Source organism: Pelobates fuscus, chromosome 2, assembly GCF_036172605.1.
Source record: "Pelobates fuscus isolate aPelFus1 chromosome 2, aPelFus1.pri, whole genome shotgun sequence".
NCBI classification, from domain to species: domain Eukaryota; kingdom Metazoa; phylum Chordata; class Amphibia; order Anura; family Pelobatidae; genus Pelobates; species Pelobates fuscus.
Window position 1 is genome coordinate 18,881,595 of NC_086318.1, and position 18,959 is coordinate 18,900,553.

The 18,959-nt window shown below is 36.8% G+C and overlaps 1 protein-coding gene across 1 annotated transcript in view; it reads left to right on the forward strand.

The window, feature by feature from the left end:
- The first annotated feature begins 14 nt into the window (after window positions 1-14).
- The window catches only part of LOC134585390 (uncharacterized), a 111,420-nt gene continuing 92,475 nt past the window's right edge, over window positions 15-18,959 (forward strand). Inside the window, exon 1 of the mRNA XM_063440798.1 lies at window positions 15-440. The gene's annotated coding sequence lies outside the window, so the exon portion shown is untranslated. The remainder of the gene's footprint in view (window positions 441-18,959) is intronic.

Here is an 18,959-nt window from a genome sequence, read left to right on the forward strand (position 1 = left end):
AGGCTCACAGACCGTACTTTTTGTATCCACTTCCTCCCAGGTGCCTTGACGCTTCTGTCTTATTTTATAAGTCCATGTTTCATCTGTCACTCATTAGCATTCCACAGATGTTAAGAACATTTACAAAAAAAACAAGTCTTGGGAAGAGGAGAAAGGGACCATTCACTGTGTGAGTAATTTCTCTTCTGTGCAGGCTTCCAACTCAAAGGAAGCCAAATTTAGAGGCAGCAACTGCTCAGCACAAATCTATCTGAAGTCCTGGGACGGAGAGATTGTATGGACACAATGGAAGAAGCTTGTGGACCGCACAATATTTAAGTGTACTAAGAGATATTTAACACGTTGGTGATTCCCTAAAGCTGTGGTACAAAAAGTGATCGTTCGGGCCATGACTTCTGAGCAGTAAGCCGGGAGATTGCGTTCGTTTGCGGATCATCGAGGTAAGTCACCCTGTTTATTTAACCCTTTCAGTGCATCTGTTAGTAGTTCATACATTTGGGGTTTATTGGGCTGGAATTTTTTGCAAAACGTCACTAAATATTAATATTAAATTAAATGTATTTTTTTGTGTGGATTCTTTGATAAATCATTTCAAAGTAACTTGCATGTTATGTACTTAATGTTGTTTTGTTTTGTTTTCAATTAACTCATACTTTCAAAAAGAAAGGAGCAGATTCCAAGTTTAAAACGATAAAAATAGCAGCTAAAAAATTCAGAATTCACAGCTGTTTTTGATAGCCATTTAATTTTATCTTTTAACCCGTTACTGCCAGGGTAAATCACAGCAATCAATCAAAGTGAGCTAGGGAGAATTGAAAACTGTGCTATAGATTTTAGCCAAAATAGTCAGAGTTGGACACATTTGCAAATTCTGCTATTTTTGTGCCAATTTAATTTTGCAATTTAGTTTTCAAATCACCACAATATACTGCTTAAAAATACAAACATTATTTAATATATTTTTGTAAACTGGCGTTTGTATCAAGAATCCTTTTTTATGCATTACTGGTAACAGTCCTGGTTTCATGGAAGCAGCCACCAGTTTTAACTCATTTCTGTTTTTACAATTAGTGGTTATAGTTTCACACTATATTTTAACGTGAACTGTTAATCATCCTGAGTTATAATTATAGGCTGTGTTTGCATGTAGGACAGCTCCAGATCTGCCCCTTAAGATGGTTTGTTCTGTACTCCAGATGTGACTTTACAATGCCCCAGGGTGACTTTAATTAATCTTGCCAGTAACTACGAACTGTACTATGTGACCACGACTTCACAGCAGTTTAGCAGATGTCTATTTGTATGTTTTCCATCTGTACAAAATAGAAGAAATATCTCATCAAATAAAGATAAATGGAAACATTTGGTGGATTTACAAAATGAATGACATTATTGTCAAAGAAAATTGTACTAGAGGTGGAAGTTTTTCTAGGAAGCCCCAGAACTGCCACATAATATATATATATATATATATATATATTTACATTGTGCATCTCATCCAGATAGCTATATGCTAAGCAGTAGAGCCAGTGCTTCTGTAAGGACATACCTCACTTCCTGATGTCTTGTCCTGCTCCTGTCCCTGGCTGGGCTCCAACATGGCAGCCGGGTTTCTCTGTCACCTCGGGTGCTCTGTGTTTTTACAACTGTTTTGGTGTAAATATTGCAAGTCTACTCTTAAGTCACCAAAACTTGATATTTAGTGAATGGACCCTTTCATTATGATTTCCCAGCATGCCCTGAGGATTCAAAACAGTCAAGCATGTGTAGCATATTGGGAAAAAAACATCAATAAAAGACTCGTTGGAGTGGTTTATGAATGTCTACAGAGCCCTGTGACGACATGATTTTCCTATAAGTTATGCTTGTGTTATATTTCTTTTACAGTAAGTTTTTTTCCTTTAACCCCTTCCTGACCGCAGACGTACCAGGTACGTCCGAAAAAAACCAGTCGTTAATGACCTCGGACATACCTGGTAAGTCCGTGGCAAAATATACACTTATCTGATCGCTGGTGATCCCCCGCCGGCAATCACGATGTGGGGACTTGCCTGGCATCCTAGGCAGTCCCCCTGTAGCTGATCCGGTCCCCCCGGGCCATGTGATCGCATGGTCCTAGCGATCACATGGCCGGAATAGCCGGCTTGTGCAGTGCTTGCAGGGGGCCTGCCTGAGCTTTCAGGCTGTCCCCATCATGCCTGCAAAAAAGGTTGTAAAAGTTAATAAGAGTTAATAAAAGCTTATAAAGTATATAAAAAGTACTTGGATCATATATATACACATATACACATACACACATATACACATATATACATATATATTTATATATATATAAATAATAAATAAATTGAAAATAAATAAATAAAACAAAATAATTACATTTTTTAAAATTATATACCAGTTTAGATTTGTTCTGACTGTATTTTGATATTAATATACATATATATTTAAATCAAAATACATCTAAAATTACGTTATAAATACATATACCCCTTACCGACCGTAGACGAACTAGGTACCGCAGACGAACAGTCGTTAAGGGCAAATAGGAGCCATGGACTTACCTGGACATCCGGGGTGATGCTGGTTCGGGAGGAATGCCTGAGTCCCGAGCAGTCTCCGGCCACCGCGGCCCTTCAGGGCCATGTGATTACCACGATCATATGGCCGCAATAGGAGTCTATGGAGCTGCCAGCAGGGGGACTGACTGAGCTGTCAAAAAAAAATAAAAAATATATTTATCTTGGGGTTAGTGTGGTAATCTTTGTATTAGGGTTAGTGCGGTAGTGTTTGCATTAGGGTTAGTGTGGTAATCTTGGTATTAGGGTTAGTGTGTTAGTGTTTGTATTAAGGTTAGTGTTTGTTTTAGGGTAAGTGTGTTAGTGTTTTTCTTATGGATAGTGTGGTAATGTATGTATTAGAGTTAGTGGGGTAATTTTGGTACTAGGGTTAGTGTGGTAGTGTTTGCATTAGAGTTAGTGTGTTAATGTTTGTCATAGGGTTAGTGTGGTAGTGTTTGTCTTAGGGTTAGTTTGGTAGTGTTTGTATTAGAGTTAGTGTGTTCATGTTTGTCATAGGGTTCATGTGGGAGTGTTTGTCTAAGGGTTAGTGTGGTAATCTTGGTATTAGGGTTGGTGTGTTAGTGTTTGCCTTAGGGTTAGCATGGTAGTGTTTGTATTAGGATTAGTATGTTAATGTTTGTATACAGGTTAGTGTTTGTCTTAGGGTTAGTGTGGTAATCTTTGTATTAGGGTTAGTGTGTTAGTGTTTGTATTAAAGGTAGTGTTTTAATGTTTGTATTAGGGTTAGTGTGGTAGTGTTTGCATTAGGGTTAGTGTTGTAATCTAGGTATTTGTGTTTGTGTGTTTATGTTTGTATTAAGGTTAGTGTTTATTGTAGGGTTAGTGTGTTAGTTTTTGTATTAGGATTAGTGAGTTAGTGTTTGTATTAGGATTAATGTGTTAGTGTTTGTATTAGGGTTAGTGTTTTTTTCGTGTTAGAGCTCACGGTCAGTGTTGATATTAGAATTAGAGCGTAGGCTTAGTTTTGTATAACAGTTAGTTTGTGTTAACACTAGGACATAGTGTTAGTGCTCGATTTGATGTTGGTATTAGGTTAGTGCTTGGGATAGTGTGTTAGTGCTTTTAGTAGTAGGGTTTAGTTTAGTTTTTAGTTTTAGTTTTTATTTTGTTTAGTTTTTGTATAAAGGTTCGAATATAGGGTTAGTGTGTATTAGGGCTAGTGCTAGATTTGATGTTTGTATTGGGGTTATTGTTTAGGATAGTGTGTTAGTGTTTATATTAGTATTAGGGTTAGTGTTTGAGATAGTGTGTTAGTGTTTAAATTAGTAGGGTTAGTGTGTATTAGGGTTAGTGTTTGGGATATTGTGTTAGTGTTTATATTAGTAGGGTTAGTGTGTATTAGGGTTATTGTTTGGGATAGTGTGTTAGTGTTTATATTCGTATTAGGGTTAGTGTGTATTAGAGTTGGTGTTTGGGATAGTGTGTTAGTGTTTATATTCGTATTAGGGTTAGTGTGTATTAGGGTTATTGTTTGGGATAGTGTGTTAGTGTTTATATTAGTAGGGTTAGTGTGTATTAGGGTTAGTGTTTGGGATAGTGTGTTAAAGTTTATATTAGTAGGGTTAGTGTGTATTAGGGTTAGTGTTTGGGATAGTGTGTTAGAGTTTATATTAGGGTTAGTGTGTATTAGGGTTAGTCTTTGGGCTATTGTGTTAGTGTTTATATTAGTAGGTTTAGTGTGTATTAGGGTTATTGTTTGGCATAGTGTGTTAGTGTTTATATTAGTAGGTTTAGTGTGTATTAGAGTTGGTGTTTGGGATAGTGTGTTAGTGTTTATATTAGTAGGATTAGTGTGTATTAGGGTTAGTGTTTGGGATAGTGTGTTAGTGTTTATATTAGGGTTAGTGTGTATTAGGGTTAGTCTTTGGGATAGTGTGTTAGTGTTTATATTAGTAGGGTTAGTGTGTATTAGGGTTAGTGTTTGGGACAGTGTGTTAGTGTTTATATTAGTAGGGTTAGTGTGTATTAGAGTTAGTGTTTGGGATAGTGTGTTAGTGTTTATATTAGTAGGTTTAGTGTGTATTAGAGTTGGTGTTTGGGATAGTGTGTTAGTGTTAATATTAGTATTAGGGTTAGTGTGTATTAGGGTTATTGTTTGGGATAGTGTGTTAGTGTTTATATTAGTAGGGTTAGTGTGCATTAGGGTTAGTGTTTGGGATAGTGTGTTAGTGTTTATATTAGTAGGGTTAGTGTGTATTAGGGTTAGTGTTTGGGATAGTGTGTTAGTGTTTATATTAGGGTTAGTGTGTATTAGGGTTAGTGTTTGGGATAGTGTGTTAGTGTTTATATTAGTAGGTTTAGTGTGTATTAGAGTTGGTGTTTGGGATAGTGTGTTAGTGTTTATATTAGTAGGTTTAGTGTGTATTAGAGTTGGTGTTTGGGAAAGTGTGTTAGTGTTTATATTAGTAGGGTTCGTGTGTATTAGAGTTGGTGTTTGGAATAGTGTGTTAGTGTTTATATTAGTAGGTTTAGTGTGTATTAGAGTTGGTGTTTGGGATAGTGTGTTAGTGTTTATATTAGTAGAATTAGTGTGTATTAGAGTTGGTGTTTGGGATAGTGTGTTAGTGTTTATATTAGTAGGGTTAGTGTGTATTAGAGTTAGTGTTTGGGATAGTGTGTTAGTGTTTATATTAGTAGGGTTAGTGTGTATTAGAGTTGGTGTTTGGGATAGTGTGTTAGTGTTTATATTCGTATTAGGGTTAGTGTGTATTAGGGTTATTGTTTGGGATAGTGTGTTAGTGTTTATATTAGTAGGGTTAGTGTGTATTAGGGTTAGTGTTTGGGATAGTGTGTTAAAGTTTATATTAGTAGGGTTAGTGTGTATTAGGGTTAGTGTTTGGGATAGTGTGTTAGAGTTTATATTAGGGTTAGTGTGTATTAGGGTTAGTGTTTGGGCTATTGTGTTAGTGTTTATATTAGTAGGTTTAGTGTGTATTAGGGTTATTGTTTGGCATAGTGTGTTAGTGTTTATATTAGTAGGTTTAGTGTGTATTAGAGTTGGTGTTTGGGATAGTGTGTTAGTGTTTATATTAGTAGGGTTAGTGTGTATTAGGGTTAGTGTTTGGGATAGTGTGTTAGTGTTTATATTAGGGTTAGTGTGTATTAGGGTTAGTCTTTGGGATAGTGTGTTAGTGTTTATATTAGTAGGGTTAGTGTGTATTAGGGTTAGTGTTTGGGATAGTGTGTTAGTGTTTATATTAGTAGGGTTAGTGTGTATTAGAGTTAGTGTTTGGGATAGTGTGTTAGTGTTTATATTAGTAGGTTTAGTGTGTATTAGAGTTGGTGTTTGGGATAGTGTGTTAGTGTTAATATTAGTATTAGGGTTAGTGTGTATTAGGGTTATTGTTTGGGATAGTGTGTTAGTGTTTATATTAGTAGGGTTAGTGTGCATTAGGGTTAGTGTTTGGGATAGTGTGTTAGCGTTTATATTAGTAGGATTAGTGTGTATTAGGGTTAGTGTTTGGGATAGTGCGTTAGTGTTTATATTAGTAGGGTTAGTGTGTATTAGAGTTGGTGTTTGGGATAGTGTGTTAGTGTTTATATTAGTAGGGTTAGTGTGTATTAGGGTTAGTGTTTGGGATAGTGTGTTAGTGTTTATATTAGTAGGGTTAGTGTGTATTAGGGTTAGTGTTTGAGATAGTGTGTTAGTGTTTATATTAGTAGGGTTAGTGTGTATTAGGGTTAGTGTTTGGGATAGTGTGTTAGTGTTTATATTAGGGTTAGTGTATTAGGGTTAGTGTTTGGGATATTGTGTTAGTGTTTATATTAGTAGGTTTAGTGTGTATTAGGGTTATTGTTTGGGATAGTGTGTTAAAGTTTATATTAGTAGGTTTAGTGTGTATTAGAGTTGGTGTTTGGGATAGTGTGTTAGTGTTTATATTAGTAGGTTTAGTGTGTATTAGAGTTGGTGTTTGGGAAAGTGTGTTAGTGTTTATATTAGTAGGGTTCGTGTGTATTAGAGTTGGTGTTTGGAATAGTGTGTTAGTGTTTATATTAGTAGGTTTAGTGTGTATTAGGGTTAGTGTTTGGGATAGAGTGTTAGTGTTTATATTAGTAGGGTTAGTGTGTATTAGAGTTGGTGTTTGGGATAGTGTGTTAGTGTTTATATTAGTAGGATTAGTGTGTATTAGAGTTAGTGTTTGGGATAGTGTGTTAGTGTTTATATTAGTAGGATTAGTGTGTATTAGAGTTGGTGTTTGGGATAGTGTGTTAGCGTTTATATTAGTAGGGTTAGTGTGTATTAGGGTTAGTGTTTGGGATAGTGTGTTAGTGTTTATATTAGTAGGGTTAGTGTGTATTAGGGTTAGGGTTTGGGATAGTGTGTTAGTGTTTATATTAGTAGGGTTAGTGTGTATTAGAGTTAGTGTTTGGGATAGTGTGTTAGTGTTTATATTAGTAGGGTTAGTGTGTATTAGAGTTGGTGTTTGGAATAGTGTGTTAGTGTTTATATTAGTAGGTTTAGTGTGTATTAGGGTTAGTGTTTGGGATAGAGTGTTAGTGTTTATATTAGTAGGGTTAGTGTGTATTAGGGTTAGTGTTTGGGATAGTGTGTTAGCGTTTATATTAGTAGGGTTAGTGTGTATTAGAGTTGGTGTTTGGGATAGTGTGTTAGTGTTTATATTAGTAGGTTTAGTGTGTATTAGAGTTGGTGTTTGGGAAAGTGTGTTAGTGTTTATATTAGTAGGGTTCGTGTGTATTAGAGTTGGTGTTTGGAATAGTGTGTTAGTGTTTATATTAGTAGGTTTAGTGTGTATTAGGGTTAGTGTTTGGGATAGAGTGTTAGTGTTTATATTAGTAGGGTTAGTGTGTATTAGAGTTGGTGTTTGGGATAGTGTGTTAGTGTTTATATTAGTAGGGTTAGTGTGTATTAGGGTTATTGTTTGGGATAGTGTGTTAGTGTTTATATTAGTAGGTTTAGTGTGTATTAGGGTTATTGTTTGGGATAGTGTGTTAGTGTTTATATTAGTAGGATTAGTGTGTATTAGAGTTAGTGTTTGGGATAGTGTGTTAGTGTTTATATTAGTAGGATTAGTGTGTATTAGGGTTGGTGTTTGGGATAGTGTGTTAGTGTTTATATTAGTAGGTTTAGTGTGTATTAGGGTTAGTGTTTGGGATAGTGTGTTAGTGTTTATATTAGTAGGGTTAGTGTGTATTAGAGTTGGTGTTTGGGATAGTGTGTTAGTATTTATATTAGTAGGGTTAGTGTGTATTAGAGTTGGTGTTTGGGATAGTGTGTTAGTGTTTATATTAGTAGGGTTAGTGTGTATTAGGGTTAGTGTTTGGGATAGTGTGTTAGTGTTTATATTAGTAGGGTTAGTGTGTATTAGAGTTAGTGTTTGGGATAGTGTGTTAGTGTTTATATTAGTAGGGTTAGTGTGTAGTAGAGTTGGTGTTTGGGATAGTGTGTTAGTGTTTATATTAGTAGGTTTAGTGTTTTTTAGAGTTGGTGTTTGGGATAGTGTGTTAGTGTTTATATTAGTAGGATTAGTGTGTATTAGGGTTGGTGTTTGGGATAGTGCGTTAGTGTGTATTAGGGTTAGTGTTTGGGATAGTGTGTTAGTGTTTATATTAGTAGGGTTAGTGTGTATTAGAGTTAGTGTTTGGGATAGTGTGTTAGTGTTTATATTAGTAGGGTTAGTGTGTATTAGAGTTGGTGTTTGGGATAGTGTGTTAGTGTTTATATTAGTAGGGTTAGTGTGTATTAGAGTTAGTGTTTGGGATAGTGTGTTAGTGTTAATATTAGTAGGATTAGTGTGTATTAGGGTTGGTGTTTGGGATAGTGTGTTAGTGTTTATATTAGTAGGGTTAGTGTGTATTAGAGTTAGTGTTTGGGATAGTGTGTTAGTGTTTATATTAGTAGGGTTAGTGTGTATTAGAGTTGGTGTTTGGGATAGTGTGTTAGTGTTTATATTAGTAGGTTTAGTGTGTATTAGGGTTATTGTTTGGGATAGTGTGTTAGTGTTTATATTAGTAGGGTTAGTGTGTATTAGAGTTGGTGTTTGGGATAGTGTGTTAGTGTTTATATTAGTAGGGTTAGTGTGTATTAGAGTTGGTGTTTGGGATAGTGTGTTAGTGTTTATATTAGTAGGGTTAGTGTGTATTAGGGTTAGTGTTTGGGAGAGGATTTTAGTGTTTAGCTTTTTGATTATCTTTACTTTAAGGGATTTTAATCACATATGAATCACATAACATAAGGTGAGCAGTCCAGTAAAAAAATCCTATTTTAAAGTAATTAAGATCAAAAGGAAAATTATACATGGAAAAAGCGAAAATGCAAAATAACACATGTAGAATATAAAATAAGAGGTGCTGGACACAGGGCATGGGTGCTATATTATATTTCTATTATACGTTACATAGGTTTTAGCTATGATATAAGAAAGACAGCCGTCATATTGAAAAGCAATGCTTCTGGCTAATGTCAAAAGTCAGCAGAATTAGTTGGAGATCAAAGCCTTCTCTGCTCTTCTTCTATAATAGAATGTTAAAAGTATTTTTCCTACTGAGGATTAACCCCTTCATTCCCAAAACATGTTACAGTTCAATTTCACAAAGAATCCCAGACCCCACTGGAAATAATACGTCCCCATTATCTGTAACACACGTTGTGTTATTATACATCGTGAATATGGTTTATATTGAACCTTGACTATTACATTAGAGAGATTATATCGCATGCTTTACCTAGTGCAGACAGAGAAATAAATGTCATCATAGAAGTTGAAATAGAGTTTTGTCAATTTTGCCTGGTTTTGTTAAAAAGGTTTCGTGGATTGAATATTGGCTTAAATAAAATACAGTGCAGAGAGGAATCATCAATGGATCTTTCTTTAGTTGGACAAGAGTAGAACGAGGATATATATTGTAATGTGATCTAGTTTGTGGGTATATATTGTAATGCGATCTAGTTTGTGGATATATATTGTAATGCGATCTAGTTTGTGGATATATATTGTAATGCGATCTAGTTTGTGGGTATATATTGTAATGCGATCTAGTTTGTGGGTATATATTGTAATGCGATCTAGTTTGTGGATATATATTGTAATGCGATCTAGTTTGTGGATATATATTGTAATGCGATCTAGTTTGTGGATATATATTGTAATGGTATTTAGTTTGTGGATATATATTGTAATGCGATCTAGTTTGTGGATATATATTGTAATGGTATTTAGTTTGTGGATATATATTGTAATGGTATCTAGTTTGTGGATATATATTGTAATGGTATCTAGTTTGTGGATATATATTGTAATGGTATTTAGTTTGTGGATATATATTGTAATGGTATTTAGTTTGTGGATATATATTGTAATGCGATGTAGTTTGTGGATATATATTGTAATGCTATCTAGTTTGTGGATATATATTGTAATGCGATCTAGTTTGTGGATATATATTGTAATGGTATCTAGTTTGTGGATATATATTGTAATGGTATTTAGTTTGTGGATATATATTGTAATGGTATCTAGTTTGTGGATATATATTGTAATGCTATCTAGTTTGTGGATATATATTGTAATGGTATTTAGTTTGTGGATATATATTGTAATGGTATCTAGTTTGTGGATATATATTGTAATGCTATCTAGTTTGTGGATATATATTGTAATGGTATTTAGTTTGTGGATATATATTGTAATGGTATCTAGTTTGTGGATATATATTGTAATGGTATCTAGTTTGTGGATATATATTGTAATGGTATCTAGTTTGTGGATATATATTGTAATGGTATTTAGTTTGTGGATATATATTGTAATGGTATCTAGTTTGTGGATATATATTGTAATGGTATTTAGTTTGTGGATATATATTGTAATGGTATTTAGTTTGTGGATATATATTGTAATGGTATCTAGTTTGTGGATATATATTGTAATGGTATTTAGTTTGTGGATATATATTGTAATGGTATCTAGTTTGTGGATATATATTGTAATGGTATTTAGTTTGTGGATATATATTGTAATGGTATCTAGTTTGTGGATATATATTGTAATGCTATCTAGTTTGTGGATATATATTGTAATGGTATTTAGTTTGTGGATATATATTGTAATGGTATCTAGTTTGTGGATATATATTGTAATGCTATCTAGTTTGTGGATATATATTGTAATGGTATTTAGTTTGTGGATATATATTGTAATGGTATCTAGTTTGTGGATATATATTGTAATGGTATCTAGTTTGTGGATATATATTGTAATGGTATCTAGTTTGTGGATATATATTGTAATGGTATTTAGTTTGTGGATATATATTGTAATGGTATCTAGTTTGTGGATATATATTGTAATGGTATTTAGTTTGTGGATATATATTGTAATGGTATTTAGTTTGTGGATATATATTGTAATGGTATCTAGTTTGTGGATATATATTGTAATGGTATTTAGTTTGTGGATATATATTGTAATGGTATCTAGTTTGTGGATATATATTGTAATGCGATTTAATTTGTGGATATATATTGTAATGCGATTTAATTTGTGGATATATATTGTAATGGTATCTAGTTTGTGGATATATATTGTAATGCGATCTAGTTTGTTATACCTGAGAGCTTCACTGGCTAGATTTCAGCTCGCATGCAGAGTGATCTAAAACTATATACACAATCAGAACAAACAGCTCTTTGGTCACCTGTTCAAAAACAGGACTGGCACACAACAAAGGCCATCATTTGACACTTTAAGAAGAGGAGATTTTACCTACAGCAGAGGAAAGTGTACTTTGCAGTAACCACAATACAATCTGGCATTCTCTGACCAAAGAGGTCATTTTAACACATTATTGAAGATCTTTTTTGGGGGGAAACAGAGTATTACTATAGTAGCTGAGACGTGTGGTGGATCCAAGGAGATATGAAAGAGTCTGCCTGCTATTTGGGTTCAATAAGTATTTTTATCTGTTTGTGGCACAACTGGAAGTTTCTTCAAATAGTGTCTTTGTTAGTTTTATTTTTGGATCAGCTGCCAAAACAGATGTGTGGAAGACAGACTTGCGTTTCATTTTCAACTTTTATTACTATGTTTCTACATTACTGTGTCACAAAAAGTGCGGTAAAAATAATAATAAAGCAGAGCATTATGGGTGATGTAGTTCACAACATCTGAAGTGCCGGAGGTGGCCTGTGTGCATTGTACCGTCTTTTAATATGTATTTCTAAGGCTATAGTGTTCTACTACTCTATTTACATACCTTTTACCAGCTTTGAATCTCATAGCAGCAGAATCACCCCTAGTGGTAGTCCGGAAGCATTGTTTTACATGGCAGGAATAAAGTGACAGGAGCTCCGCACCCTGACCTGTTCATTGAGATGACCTGATCTGGTTACCTATAGTGTCCCTTTAATGCATGGAAAATATACTTCAGTTAGTTTAATAATTGTTAATAGGTTTCAATTGTTCCTGCTTTATTTGTATCCCTATGCAACAGTTTATTGTAGAGTCACCCTACATGTTCTGAGACACCATAATGTATATAATTTTTTTTAGCTAACATGTATTTCGGTCATACATTTACATTTTAAAGGGACTCTCTCTCTCTAAATAGTTCAAGCAGGACCAGGCAAAAGACTCCACCTGCATGAAATTAGTATTGGGTAGTAAGAGGCAATTGTTAAATAACTTTTTGGTCATGATGCAAGGTGAAGTCTGACCTACCCTATCCAGTTTACAGTGCTCAATTTTAGCCGGAGAGAGAGTTGTGTGCGTTCCCAGACCTTTTCCGCCCAGCGTTCATCCTTTCTCCTAAGGAATATAGCAGAGGACCAGCTTTTCCTCCCAGCACTACCGGACTAGTGGCCAAGAATCTTCCGGAGAGAGAGAGAGAGCTTCTGCAGATGTTCCTCCACAAATATCAGCCAGACTTGATGAAGTGGGGAACTGCAATGTACACTTTATTTAGATCCATACATGGCTTTTATTTGTCTGTAAATTGAACATTGCTTTCCTAGATTTCAGTAAGGCTTTTGACAATGTTGCACATAGAAGGCTCATCAATAAACTGCAATCTTTGAGTTTGGATTCCAATATTGTTGAATGGTGAAGGCAGTGGCTGAGTGACAGGCAACAGAGGGTTGTAGTCAATGGAGTATATTCGAAGCATGGGCTTGTCACCAGGGGGGTATCTCAGGGATCTGTACTTGGACCCATTCTCTGTAATATTTTTATTAGTGATATTGCAGAAGGTCTTGATGGTAAGGTGTGTCTTTTTGCTGATGATACTAAGATATGTAACAGGGTTGATGTTCCAGGAGGGATAAGCCAAATGGCAAATGATTTAGGTAAACTAGAAAAATGGTCAGAGTTGAGGCAATTGACATTTTTGTGGATAAGTGCAAGATAATACATCTTAGACGTAAAAACCCAAGGACAGAGTACAGAATATTTGATAGAGTCCTAACCTCAACATCTGAGGAAAGGGATTTAGGGGTGATTATTTCTGATGACTTAAAGGTAGACAGACAATGTAATAGAGCAGCAGGAAATGCTAGCAGAATGCTTGGTTGTATAGTGAGAGGTATTAGCAGTAGAAAGAGGGAAGTGCTCATGCCATTATACAGAACACTGGTGAGATCTTACTTGGAGTATTGTATGCAGTTCTGGAGACTGTATCTCCAGATGGATATTGATACCTTAGAAAGAGTTCAGAGAAGGGCTACTAAACTGGTTCATGGATTGCAGGATAAAACGTACAAGGAAAGGTTAAAGGAACTTAACATGTATAGCTTGGTGGAAAGATGAGACAGGGGGGATATGATAGAAACATTTAAATACATAAAGGGAATCCACACAGTAAAGGAGGAGACTATATTTAAAAGAAGAAAAACTACCACAGCAAGAGGACATAGTCTTAAATTAGAGGGACAAAGGTCTAAAAATAATATCAGGAAGTATTACTTTACTGAGAGGGTAGTGGATGCATGGAGTAGCCTTCCAGCGGAAGTGGCAGAGATGAACACAGTAAAGGCGTTTAAGCATGCGTGGGATAGGCATTAGGCTATCCTAACTATAAGATAAGTATTTAGAAAATTGGGTAGATTAGATGGGCTGAATTGTTCTTATCTACATCACATTCTATGTTTCTATGAACATAAGTCAATCAATAGCACAGTATGGACTTGGGATAGCAACCAATCACACTACAGCTAAATTACATTACAACCAGTATAAATGGAGCTCTGTGTTTAAAAGGAACGACGGGGACAGAAAATAACAAGGACCGAGGACCACATGGAAGAAAGTGGTAGGGGGGCCAGTTTGAACTGGTCCAGAATTGTCCCCATAACAATGGAAAAATGTCCATCCTACTGAGAAAACAACAACACAGGAAAGCACATACAACCTGGACAATCAACATATTCAATTTAATTCCAAATACACAATATAGAAAACCTACACCATTTTAAATTAGATGATGAGTAACTGAAATGTGAGGAAGCATCCGTTTTAATCACCAACTATGCAAAGTAACCCAAGAAACGGCACCCGGCCCTACAGATGTACTACAAACTACTGACTGCAACTGCACAATGCAAATAAAAAACATTTTTACAACTCTGCGCAGTCCCCGGCTGTTTACATTCTTATCATTTACCTAAAGTACTAAATTTAGACTAACTATAAACATCCCCTGACATATCCCCCATTCTATAGTAATTACTTCCATATGTCATACTGTGAATTGGCAAGAACTCTACAGTTATAGAAAGTCTTGTTTTCTTAGCGCTGCTTGAAACGAGGTAGCTATATCCAACCATCATAATGTAAACACATTTCGGTTTTAACCCCTTAAGGACTGAGCCAATTGTACACGTTGTGTTTAAAATACTACGTAAACAAAACCTTGAATTTGCGCTATATGTCTGTTCAGGTGTAATTCACCTTTTTCATATTATGTGCACCCACACTTATCATATATCATTTTGTTCAGGAGAAATAGGGCTTTCATGTCACATCAAATATTTGTATATTAAACATAATTTAATATGAATAAAATATTTTTAAAAATGAGAAATTACAAATATTTTTTTTAGTTCTGCATGGCATTTTAACTGTGAATGTCACAACACTGTTAGCTGTTACTGCAATAAAGTACACATATTTGTATTCAGCAATATCTCCCGAGTAAAACAGTACCCCCAATGTACAGGTTTTATGGTGTCTTGGAAAGTTACAGGGTCAAATATAGTACATCACATTTTTTAGTTTATACACATTGCAATTTGCCAGATTGGTTATGTTGCCTTTGAGACCGTATGGTAGCCCAGGAATGAAAATTAACCCCATGATGGCATACCATTTGCCACAGTAGACATCCCAAGGTATTACAAATGGGGTATGTCCAGTCTTTTTTAGTAGCCACTTAGTCACAAACACTGGCCAAAATTATACATATAGATACATTTATGTATTTAAAACGTCATTCTAAATGTATTTTGAATTTCATATATATGTATATTAATATCAAAATACAGTTAGAACGAATTAAAACCGGTATATCATTTTTAAATGTATTTTTATTTATTTATTTATTATTATTTTTTTTTTTTCAATTTATTTATTGATTATTTTTATTTTAGTTATATCTACTTGTCCTAGTAGAGAGCACTCGGGAGTCTTCATAAAGTAAATTCAAACTGCTGCATTATTGAGCAAGTTCAGTGAGTAACAAAATAGTCGACGTTTCAGTCTATGTAGACTTTTTTCAAGACTTTTTTTTGGTCTTGAAAAAAGTCTACATAGACTGAAACGTCGACTATTTTGTTACTCACTGAACTTGCTCAATAATGCAGCAGTTTGAATTTACTTTACGAAGACTCCTGAGTGCTCTCTACTAGGACAATATACTTTGGTTGGAGATTGTGCACCAGAGCACAAAAAGACCATTAACATCGAGTGCTGGGAATATATATATATATATATATATATATATATATATATATATATTTAACATCATTCTAAGTGTATTTTAATATTAATAATTATATATATATATATATATATATATATATATATATTAATCTTAAAATGCACTTTTATATACACATACACACATCATTAATAAAAGTACTGTATGATCTAAGTACTTTTTATTTCATTTTAAAACTGTTTTATACATTTTTGTAACTTTTAAAAACTTTTTTACAGGCATGAGGGGGACTGCCTGATAGTTCAGACAGGCTCCCTGCAGGTACTGCATAAGCCGGCTATTCCTGCCATGTGATTGTGAGGACACTGCAATCACATGGCCGGGGGGGGGGGGAGGGGCGGATCGGGCAGAGGGGGTCTGCCTGAGCTCCCAGGCAGACCCCAGGATAGCAACCGCCAGCGTGGGATCGGCGGGGACCCGGTAAGTATGAAGGATGGTGGGGACGTTCTGAGCCGCCCACCAGCATTTAGGACCTCCTCAAAAAGGACAGCATAGAACGCCCGCCGTCCTTAAGGATAGAATAGATAGCATAGAACGCCCGCCGTCCTTAAGGATAGAATAGACAGCATAGAACGCCCGCCGTCCTTAAGGATAGAATAGACAGCATAGAACGCCCGCCGTCCTTAAGGATAGAATAGACAGCATAGAACGCCCGCCGTCCTTAAGGATAGAATAGATAGCATAGAACGCCCGCCATCCTTAAGGATAGAATAGACAGCATAGAACGCCCGCCGTCCTTAAGGATAGAATAGACAGCATAGAACGCCCGCCATCCTTAAGGATAGAATAGACAGCATAGAACGCCCGCCGTCCTTAAGGATAGAATAGACAGCATAGAACGCCCGCCGTCCTTAAGGATAGAATAGACAGCATAGAACGCCCGCCGTCCTTAAGGATAGAATAGACAGCATAGAACGCCCGCCGTCCTTAAGGATAGAATAGATAGCATAGAACGCCCGCCATCCTTAAGGATAGAATAGACAGCATAGAACGCCCGCCGTCCTTAAGGATAGAATAGACAGCATAGAACGCCCGCCGTCCTTAAGGATAGAATAGACAGCATAGAACGCCCGCCGTCCTTAAGGATAGAATAGACAGCATAGAATGCCCGCCGTCCTTAAGGATAGAATAGACAGCATAGAATGCCCGCCGTCCTTAAGGATAGAATAGATAGCATAGAACGCCCGCCGTCCTTAAGGATAGAATAGACAGCATAGAACGCCCGCCGTCCTTAAGGATAGAATAGACAGCATAGAACGCCCGCCGTCCTTAAGGATAGAATAGACAGCATAGAACGCCCGCCGTCCTTAAGGATAGAATAGATAGCATAGAACGCCCGCCGTCCTTAAGGATAGAATAGACAGCATAGAATGCCCGCCGTCCTTAAGGATAGAATAGACAGCATAGAATGCCCGCCGTCCTTAAGGATAGAATAGACAGCATAGAACGCCCGCCGTCCAAACAAAGCATTCCCACTGTAATTGAGCATTAAATGTGAATATTCTGTGTTCATGCTGTGTCCATGATCATTTACGTTCTTCTACATCTTGTGTTTTTATTCAGAATTAAGATGCTCTTTTTTAGAATTATTTCACTTGCAATAGCACACAGTAATTTTTATTTATTTTTTTACACTCAAATGCAGTTAGTCTTCTTTTTTTTTGTGATGAAGAGGTTTATAAGATTAGGAATGAAAGGATACTCAAAGCACCTAAGGCATCTGTTGCGGACCGTTTCAGCATAAAAGGGGAAAAATCCGTTTAGGCGATAATCCCCTTTAGATAGACCAGCAGCTACTATAAGCACCAACTTCCCGAACTCCCAAACTGCACGAATTCACCAACTCTCGAACAGCAGACACACGAACCCTGGAAGCAGCCGAACAGGAAAAGCAATACGAACAGCTTACACTCCTGGCAGTCGGCATACAGTCCCCTTTCCCCCAAGAAAGAGACAACACTCCAGCTTCAGGGTTAAACAGCAACAACACTGATTTATTCACACACAGGCGTATATGAGATTCTCCCATGCAAGGGAGGGATTTACAATACACCAATCCAGTTTAAGGTACAACCCACACATCTCCTCCCTCTAACTTATCTGTTAACACAATTAACATGGACATAGTTTTACCCAAGTTTTGGATGGACCCTAAATACTTGGGGTACATCCACAAATCCAATATCTCCAGATAGCCCTAGTCTGGAGGAACAACATATGTTAAAATCAGCCCATTCGGATAAAGGGTTCGGGAGTTATGGGACTTTAAAGTATTGACCGACCGCATGGGTAAAGTATCCGAAATCAGTTCCATGCATTTTGGCCCTGCGGTCGGTCACAGACAAGGGAATGAAAACAGGCGAATTGCCTGTGTTATAGAGCCTGGAGAGGGTTTGAATGAATTCCCTTGTTTGTGGGGTTCTTTCTACCGAACGGCGGGCCATTCGGTAGTTTCTATACGAATTTCTGGAAGTATGGAGGTCTCAGCGGTGTTTGCTTAGTCGAGTGTCCGATTTTGGTTCCAGACACTCGACGGCAAAACACCGCTGTTCGGTAGTTTAAGATGGCCGCCGCCACGTGTTAGTTTCCCGAATGGCGGCCACCCAGAGGACAAATAATACATTACACTGATTGCCAATTACCCATTTGCAACATTGTTGCAACCGGTAATTGGAGACACACTTATTCCTGGGTGGTCTGGTTGTTCGGTAGTTTCACTCAATATACTGAAGGGAGTGATTCTACCGAACAATCAGATGAATGCTGCATACATATCCCAGGTTAAACTCAACACATAAATACATATGTAATATTAAAGGCAGTATACTGGAATATGCTCCACAGTCTTAAAGGGACAGTAGTCCCAAAAGTCCCAATATGTCCACAGATGGCCCTTAAAGGCCCAGTAGCAGTAATATAAACTATTACATGCCCAAATATAGTTTTTACAGTGCAATATGTCCAGGGGCCATAGTCGCAGGGCAGGAGGCTAGCAACCAGGCTTCTCCAGTTCACAGTGGCGAAGTTGGTTTCGCCACAATTCTCCCCTTTACCAATTAGACTAACAGGGTACCTGACCTCCTGCCGGTCAGTGCCCTGGTTAGTCCAGCAACCCACCCACAAAACAGAAGTAGTAGAGCAGCCCACCCACAATAAACAGTTACTACCTCTGGGTGAGGGAGAATCTTGTCCGGGTTCAGGTGCCTCACCACGGCTGTGAGGGGGACTGGTAGGCTGCCTTGGTGGGTTGCTGAGGGGGCAGAGACCAGCGGTACTCTGTCCTGTTGCCAGCACTACCGTGGGAGTAGTCTGGTGGGAGCCTGGTTGCTGGAGACCGACTGTCTCCCCTTTAGATATATCGCTCTGTGGCTGGGGGACAGGACCGACCGTCCCTACCCCTGGTGCTGTAAGTGCAGAGACTACGGTCCC